The following is a 9,800-nucleotide window of genomic DNA, read 5'->3' on the forward strand; positions in this document are numbered from 1 at the left end:
GCAATTGTTTTAAAAGTGTGTTGGAAAATGCCTTTGCTAAATTCAGAGATATAGTAACAGTAGATGTCCACCACTATGTTGTCACATAATCCACAACAGGATATTGAATTTGTTTAAAAGTAAAAAGACATGACATAAGTAATTCACTCCTATATAATAATTAAAGTACCAATGCATTAATGCATTGGATTTAAGTTAATTAAATAACATTGATCAACTGAAAGAAATAAAAGTAATCCTAAACATATCATAATCTGTTAAAATAAACAACATGAATCACTCTTCTGAAGCCAGAGGATGCCTGCACTTTCTCTTTCTGCCTCTGTGATAAGCACACCCTACCCTGCAATAAAAAGAACAATAATATCGTCAGTGAGCCGTCAAGAGGCAAGGAGAGGTTCACTCACTAGCTTAATTCATCACATGATCTTAGTGTGTTGCGACACTTATTTATTAACAACCTTCAGCTTCGTTTCAACCTGTTCTGCTCTATTTCCATCCAAAACCCAGTCATCCAGATCGAATTGCGAATAAGCAAATTCATGAAAGTTAAATTTGCAAATGTCGAGACCCTACTGTACATTTAACAGAAGCTTTTCTGCTCCTAGTTTTTTTTTATCACAGTGACTTATACACAGGTCAAGATTAATGTGCTGTGTCTGCTTGTTCTGGTGACAGACTATTCTAAAGCACATCCAGAGACCATACTGATTTCTAAAATAACTAATCAAAAAAACACAATACCACCAAAAAGGAAGAAGAAAGTATTACTGCTTGTGGCTCATTTAAAATTGCAGAGAACTGTACAAATCATCTTTAGCCTTAACTCAAAGATTAGCATTAATTGTAAAACCTCAGTGAGAACTGAGATAAAAGATTGTAATATATCTATTTAATATGTTTTTCAACTCAGTGAATACAACCTCAGACTCATCAATTAGAGAAGTTCACATTGATTTCTAATGTGCAGAGAAGAAACTTCTGGTCCCACATGTAAGCAATGATGAAGTACTGTACATCATTGAAAGCATCCAGCCATTTAGCGGTGTGGAGCTTCCTTGGTTTAAAAACCACTTTTCATTATCTGCAGCCTGATTCTACCATCATATCAAGACTTACTGTTCGTAGTAATATCTGTGAAGCTGCTAAAAGCATGAAAACATATTTGATTCATGCTAAGTGAAGTCAAATATATTTTCTCAGACTCACACTGCTAAATAGTTGGGTGATGCAGTTACGTTGGAGTGACAGCTCACTGATTTGATCCCAATAATCAGGAGAGACATTGTGAGAGACATTCTGCTGTACTAATACACAGGCATTGAAAAGGCTTGCACATTTTTTGATGTTTCAACCAATGCCTTAAATGCTATCCATTCAGAGTATCAGATAAGAGTTAGTATTATAAGAAATGCCATAGTCAGTAGTTCATAGTTCCTTAAGTCCTTCAGAACCTTTGTTTGAAGCCACTGTGTGGCCTAAATTACTAAAGAACAAAACCAGGAACCAGATTACGAGCTGATTAAGAAAACGACGTTGAATTTCATATATCCTGGAGATGGATAAAGGTTTTGAGTACAAGCTACCTAAACATCAGCATTGAGTCTGTAAAGGTGGGTGCATAAAAAAAATACCAAAGGTTCTAAACAAATCTTCGCAAAACACTAGACGGCTGCCCTGAGTGGGGTGTACTTCTTGAACCAAATTTTAAATCAACCTGCACATAAATATGATTTCCCCCCTTAATGTAAGAAGCTATTATCTTGCTGCTAAAGTTCAAGACTGCATGGACCAAGATAAAAAAATCATCAAAAAAGGTAAGAAAGTTTATGTGGAGCTACCACATGGTGTATGGTCAGTAACCACTGAGAAATGTTTTTAGTTTACATGCATAAATGCATAAAAGGGAAAACAATACAAAAGGTACCTTTTGTAAGGTATTCATCCTTGTAATATCAATGTTTTTATTTTTTGTTTGTTTTTAAATTAATTACGGTTTGATGGCTAATCAACAATAGAAAATTGTCTAAATATCTGGCTTGAGTTGGACCAGGATAAATTCCAGTTATATTTAAAGGTAAGCATTGTCCTACATTATCACATGTTCAGGTTAGTTTTACACTGGAATTTTAAAGAGGAAAGTTGATTTAAAATTTGGTTCTTGGGGAACACATAACAAAGGTCTACACTATGCATTGTGAGCTTTTTATGTATTTTTATGCCATGCAGTTTACAGTTAATATGTCATGAAGTCAGATTTAGACACATAAAGGCAACTCTCCTGTGTCTAAATTTTAACAATGAGAACAAGTTTTGTGAGATTAACCAGCATCATTGTGTGAGGTGATGAAAGAACTGTTTAATACATTATCTGTCTCTGTATATACAGTGTATTCACAATATTGTTATATTCACAATACTATATACTGTATACAGTACAGTCAAAGAGACATTAAAAAGCAAATTAGGATTGGCACAAATATTTATGGCATTTTTAATGTCTCTCAGTATATATTGTACAATTATATCTAAAGTCCTACTATCTTAGTGCAATCAGAAGACAAAACAAGAGAAGACCAAAACAAACTGCTCCCCAGGAGATTTATACTTCAGCTTTCCTTGACTGCCCCTTTTTGATAAAACAACAAAGAATTACAGAGAAACCTTATAAGAATCACATTAAACCTAATAGAAACAGGTCTGTAGCCTGCAGCCTGAAAAGTAATATATGTGCAGTCAAAGATTGATTGATGTGTTTATTGGGATTTGAGCTGACCTTGATCCACTTTGACAATCTATCAAGAAATGAAGATCAAACAGCGAGTTAACTGCCAAAATATATGACATGATACTCAGTAACACAGTGGCTTGTTGAAATAAGTGCACACTGAAAATTAAGTTCAAACCAAAGTATAAAGCAATAAAAACTAAGTGTGGATATATACTGTAAATAATAAAAAAGCAAAATATTTTGCATTGTGCTTTAATGGAATATATGGTATGGTGCCTTTCAGTTAGTTATCACATTATGCAGTCTATACAAACTGGAAAGGTGCTTATTATTTTTTCCATAATATTTAAATATAAATCTTAGGCTATAATTGTTACTTGGTGAAAATTTCTCACTCCTCTGCATAAACAGATGCCATGTTTGTTACGCAAGGGGCTACTTCACTTCAGGAGTGGACACACCTCCTTGCTCTCCTTCATGTAAAATGCCTAGGGGAAAAAAAAACAATATGCTATATAAATACAATGAAGTATTATGTCTACTACTAATAAAGGTAAAGTTAAGGTTAATCCAACAAGTGACATCCTGTGTGAAAAATATAGTGTTTATTTGACATTTAATGTCTTACAAATTTAAATACATTTGAGCAAGAATAGCTGCTAAGTTCACTTAGGAATTCCTTTTGAGGAATGTTTAAACTGGATAAAATAACCAGTTCTTATTATTATTCTTGACTACTTTATGGCTGAAACTAGTGAAGTTTTAGAAAGCTTTTAAAACACCTTTAGTTTGAGGTAATAAATTACCATTGAAAGCAAAATTCCCTGTCAGTCATCAAATTTAGATTCCAGACAAAAACATATAATTCACATTAACGTAATTTATTTCTGCGGTTATTTCTGAGAGTTTAATGTTCCGTGCTTTGATTGCTGGATAAGTAAAGGGAAAATGGCCAAGATTAGTTTTGATATCTGTTGTATTAAGTGTGAAAGAGGTGAAGGGGTCCTCATACCACGCCAGGGAAGGAAAACACTGAGGGAAATGGAGTTTTGATTCATCTCTTCTGGCATTGCTTCAGGCTTAAATGGTTTTGGCAGCAGGTCAGTAGGTTCACAAAAGCGGGACTAAAGAAAACCCAACTCAAAGATAGAAATTTCCATGGGATTTTTTTCAGTAATCCTTGAACTTTCAAGGAATTAACAGCTGTGGTGATGAGAGTTAATTGCCAGTGCTTGTGTGTAGGAGGAGCGCAAGATTTAGATGCTTTTTGTAAACTTCAAGACCACATGGAAATGTTGAAAGAAAGCATGAGGTGCTGATACTGTTTTTAAGTTTAATAATTAATGCAGTGCAATAAACTTTTGTATCAGTGCCCAACACCACATTAGTTATTGCTATTGATATTAAATTACAATACAGTAAGTGAATAAGACATTACAATGCTGTTGCTTTTTGTTTTACATTCAGTATAAAAATGAATTTCATGTGAGAGAATCCACTCTTAGCATTTTGTAGTTCAGCTGAAAACAGTTAAACTTTCTAGTATTGCTACAGCACGTTTTCTTGAAAGTGCATGGAGCAGGACTGAAGCACCACAGGCACACTTGGACTTCTGTGTGTGTATGCTGTGTTCTTATGTTAATGTATTCACTATTTAAACTTTCACTTGGCTTCAAGCATATTTATTCCGGACTCTTGCCCGAAAAGGAAAAGCCTCCTCCAGTATGCAGTGTACTTCATTATCAATTTCAATTTTAGAAACACTTTTAATAATAATATTCATGTCATTTTCATCTGTACCAACTATACACTGTAGTAAAATAAGACAATGAAAGGGTATACTTCTGAAAGATAGATTATAGTACTGTGTGTTCTTAGTATTAGACTGGTGTTAAATTGGTCACCATAAAGAATGACATTCAACGGTTTCATAAGCAATTTTTAAACTGCGATGACTAATTTAACAGAAGTTCCATACTAAGAATATACCATTGCACTTAAATGGACATGTACTGTACAGTATATATTAGAATATCTAAGGAACAAATACTCACTGCTAATTAAAGTTATGGGAGTATTTAAATGCTAAATGGTCATTTTACAGTAAATGCTAAAAAGTAGAAATATCTATAGAAATTTATAATTATGTTTTGCTTACATAAAGTCATCATTTAGCAGCTGTGGATGCTCATCAGTATGGTAAAACTATTTTTATCAGTCAAATAGGCCTATATGTGTATCTTACAAAGAACATTTTTTAAGGTTATGGAAGTATATGGTATATGTATATGGTATAGGTACAGTATATGGAAGCAGTTGTCTGTCTATAAATCAGGTGTGTTAGAGGAGAGAAAAAGGAGGAAGAGAGAGATTAGAAAATGTATTGGGAAATATGTTATTTGGGTAATAACGGCTCCAATAGCCTTGATCAGTAAAACTTGAACAATATTTCTGGAAAAACTATTAATAACAAAGGAAGGGCACAGACATGTTTATCACACATTATGCATTTAAAAAATACAGATCACCTTCAACCAAAAAACAGACCTCCAGGAGATTGTACCAAAATGTATCTATCAAGGTTCACAGTCAAAGCAAATAACCTAGAAAATGCATCATCTGGTAATGAATTTTTAAAACTATTTTTTAGACTCGCATTTTGTTTAACTAGTATTTAATTAATATGCAAGAGAAAATTAAGGTCTAATTTTTGCTCTTACTGCCATATCCTACAATACAAAAATATTATAAAAATTATACTTAAAAGTATTAAAATAATATTCTTCTGACAGCATGGCTTACACATCTTTAGTGAAGGTGCAAATGAGTGGGTTGTATCTATGAGAAGTTCAGTATGTCTTATGCTTGGTGTATTAAGAGTAAGCATGCTGGAATGTAGCCTAATTAAGCCTAAAGCCACAGTATTTATTACATTATGAGAAAAGGAACTTAAGATGCCATCTGGATAATTTCTTGTAAGAAAGTATTATTTCTGTAGACTTTTTTACATTGGAAAACATGTACAATGTTGTACTTCAAAGGAAACACAAATTGGTCATGAGGACTAAAAACACAATAGTTACAGTAGGTTCATTTTTCTTGTCATTCCTGTGAATGCTATTATTTGTAAAGGAAGAAAACCCCTTCAAGTTTAAAATTGTCATGTGAGAACAAAATAATCAATGGAGCAGGAATTGCCAGTCTTTTTAATTTTTTGGCTCCTTCTCAGGAATATATTGGGCCAAGACCCAGGAAATACCTCAGTGTTCCATTACAGCAGGTGGTGCCCATTGGTCTGTATTAAATCAGTGCACCAACATTTCTGTGAATTTTCAAGATCATGCAAGTCTAAAATGTAAATGATAACTTAAATATTGATCTTGAAATATTTCCTCTTGCTTTCTAACCAGACTGTCTACAGTCCACCCTTACTCATCAGCACCTACAAAAACATAGTTAAACATAGTTAAAAAAACTATGTTTCTTTAACAGCAGTTTAATACTTTGATTTTCAGAATCTCTTCCTGAATTATGTGTTAATGGGATAAAGTGGATATTTTGACTACACATCTTTTTACATTAGGCTAATTTACTCAGAGGCAGATACACTCTTAAAAATACCATATTGATGCTCCATTAGAGAATATTTCAGTGTTTTAAAAACTCTGTACAGAGACTTTTTTTTTTCTTTCAAACTTAAAGTGTGGAACATATATACCATCACAGCTATCCAAATGTCTTAATTCCATTCTAAATTTGAAATGCAGCTTTTTCCCCTCATTATTTTGCAGCCTACAGTACTCCAGTAACACAATGGATTGCTTCCTTCTTCAATAACTGGTAATACAGTTGTTTGTGTATTGTTTGAGTAATGAAGTGCATTCACGCACATATTGTTTTTTGAGCTCTTTGGGTACGTTCTATGAATTTGTACAATTTCTGTTTTTGTCTGCTTGTTACAGCATATATTTCAACAGTTTTGGAATCTGGAATATCTCCATTGTTTACTGTTATACAATAACTTAGGAAAGATATTAAGAATGTCTTACTTTTTCACACTATATATATATAACTAAGTATAAATATTATACTGTAAGTAAAAATCAATTGAGATTTTATTTGAGATGTCTTGTAGATATCTTAGCAATTTTTTCTGCTATAGTTGTTAGGGTATGAAAATAAAAAATGTTATGTCATTGTTGTAATGTATTTTGACATGTTTCTGATGAAAGTATATTGCTTAACCAGTGTGAACTAGTAAAAGCAAGAAAATAGAAGGTACCAAAAAACTATTTCGAACTCTTTAGATCCTTATTCCATATGAAGAGTATTATACTATATTAAAAAAAAACGTTTTAAAGAGATCAAGGACCAAAAAAGCTACTGCCCTACCTGTTAATCAAAAATGCATTTTTTGCATTTTCATGAGAGGTTTATTTCAACACAAAACAACATGCCTGTGTCAAACAAAACCTGGCATTAATACTGTAAGTAGTAATTTGTGATCCTCAGACATATTCTATCTGTACATAAATGTTTTGATTATATCTAACATCAAATGTCTTGCAATGAGGCATTGCAATGCCTGACCATGCTCACAATAATCCAGACATTTTAATTGTTTTTTTCCACTTAACTGATTTCTAACTTTGCTACTATTGTATACAGACTTACAGTATCTTATGCATCTACATTTAAATAGCATGTTAACACATTCACGCAATTGACCACATTTACAATTATTGTAAATTCTATTTTGTTAAACAGATCTCTTCTGTTGCAAGGTTTCACTGCCAAAGCTATATACATTTTATTATTAAATTTGTCTTTTTAATAATACTAGAAAATGCCTGAAATATCAGTTACATACCGTATAACCGGGGCTTTGGAAGTTTTAACTAAATAAAAAGTTTTGTATTACGTTTTTCATAAAATATCCCCTTCATTCCTGTTTCTGTCCTTCCTACGGTTTCTCCATTAAATCATTAGTTTGAAAAACTATAGTTATGTAGTGAAAATTAAATAGCAAATGTAATGTAGTGTGCTCTCTGAAGGCACAGTTCTGTAGGGTTTGGGCATTTACTGGGACAATTATTAATTGTAGCAGTAAATCACAAAATTGATTCTTTTGATGGCTTTAGAATCCAACCATGCGATATAACTCAAACAACGCACACACACAGGTACTAATACACGAAGATACATTTATTAATACATAGAATATGCATGTAAAACAACCAGATCTTATCGAGAGGGTTATCAGAATACAAAAGGTATATATTCAGTCAGTTACAAAGAGTTACATATATCAAGAGGACATACGTTCAGTATATCATTCATTTAGATCGTTTCGTTAATGAACTTTGTTATAACTTCTACATTAGATACTCAAAACAAGTACATAACTCTTAGGAATTAAATTGATATCAACTGGTTGGGATAACAATTGAAATCTCGAGCTGTAATGGATTGAAGTTGAATACTCATCCAATCTTTGGGGATTCAGATCTCCTGCGGGCTCTCTGGCTTCGTGCCAGGCTGTGCTGTGCAGCTTGCGACGGTGCGCTGCTGATGTTCACTGACCGGCTAGTTAGTGTTGGCTTTAACTAGCAAAGTTTGTGCACAGGAGAAAAGATGACTGTGGGTCCCAGCAAGTCAGGAAGAGGACCGGTTCGTTCCTGATAAAGAGCTAGTTCTGAATAGTGATTCAGCTGTCCACAGTTCTGACCTGTTCACGAGGCCTGCTGCTGGTGCTAACCTCGGGTGGATCCTCTGGTTACTCTCTGGCAACCTCCGCTCTAGACTCTTAGAACAAAGGAAAGTTCTGGCACTCGGACACACTGGCCGTTCCGTGGTTGTCCGGGCTGAGTTTCAGGATGGTCAGGAGGCGCGCTGCGAGAATGTCCTGCCCTTGGGAGCCTTCTGCTCCTGGGCCGTCCTGCCCTGGAATTCTCCTTTGAATTCCCTTTAGAAAAGTCCACAGAATTCTCCACAAAATCTTACTGAATCTCTCAGACCCTCTGTGTTGCCTGTTTTTACCTGGAGGAACTTCAGCTCGTTGATTGGCTGAAAGTTCCATGGGCATCAGAGTCCCACGTGGGTTACTCGGCCCTACCAGTCCCTGATTGGTTGATCAAGGTGAGATATGAGTCACTTACTCCTGACACTTAGGAATGCAGTCCAGATGTCCATCTGGCACTCCCTAGACAGATAGGCGCCAATGGATGACCATTGATCATGATAGCCAGGCTTAGCTAAGTGCATCCCCCTTTGGGAGCTGTCCTAGGAAACCTTATCAAAGGAAACCGTAAATCAGCCTGCATGAATAGTTTCTCTGTGGCTGCACCACAGAGATGAACAGAGATGGAACCATTTGGGAAAGCTCAGAACACTTAATTCTTTCTTATTAATAAGCCTCGCCACTACACAAATGTCTTACATATTCTGTTTCATTGCCAGTGTTTTCAGGTTTCTGAGGAGACAGAGGACATACTGTATGTTCTTATTTCAGAATAAGCCTGGCGATTTACTGAGGGGATGAGCCTGTGTCAGGGTGTCCCTGGGTGTGTTGTTTTTTTTTATAGTCAAGAGTGTCAGGAATTGGTCAGTCCCATTTTCCCCTGTGTATGAAAGAGTCTTAAGAGTCAGTCTGCAGGAAAAAGAAGAGGAACTGAAGATAATTAGTACCTCTGTGGTGGACTGGTTTTGAGACTGTGCAGACTTCGAAAGGAGACCAATGCTACATACTAGGTACCCAGAGAGGTTCTGAAAGCCAATATCAGTGACTGACCACCCGAACATGCAGTTATCTGATGATAAGCTGGTTCAGAGTCATATATTGAGGCCCGGGGATTGGCATTCACCACGCGTATACTGTAAGTGAAATGTTATGTGGATTCAAGATGTAATTAAACAAATCTCTTTAGTTCTCATTCCACTATACTGCTATTGCATTTTTCAACTTACTGTCAGGCTTCAGCATTATGTGGAAACATTTTGCAGTGTAATGACGTTTTTCTAACACTGTAGAAAGTGTTACTGGCAGACCCTTGGATTTATTAAGGATTTA

The sequence above is a fragment of the Lepisosteus platostomus genome, chromosome 6, assembly GCF_059453375.1.
Source record: "Lepisosteus platostomus isolate fLepPlt1 chromosome 6, fLepPlt1.hap1, whole genome shotgun sequence".
Taxonomy (NCBI): domain Eukaryota; kingdom Metazoa; phylum Chordata; class Actinopteri; order Semionotiformes; family Lepisosteidae; genus Lepisosteus; species Lepisosteus platostomus.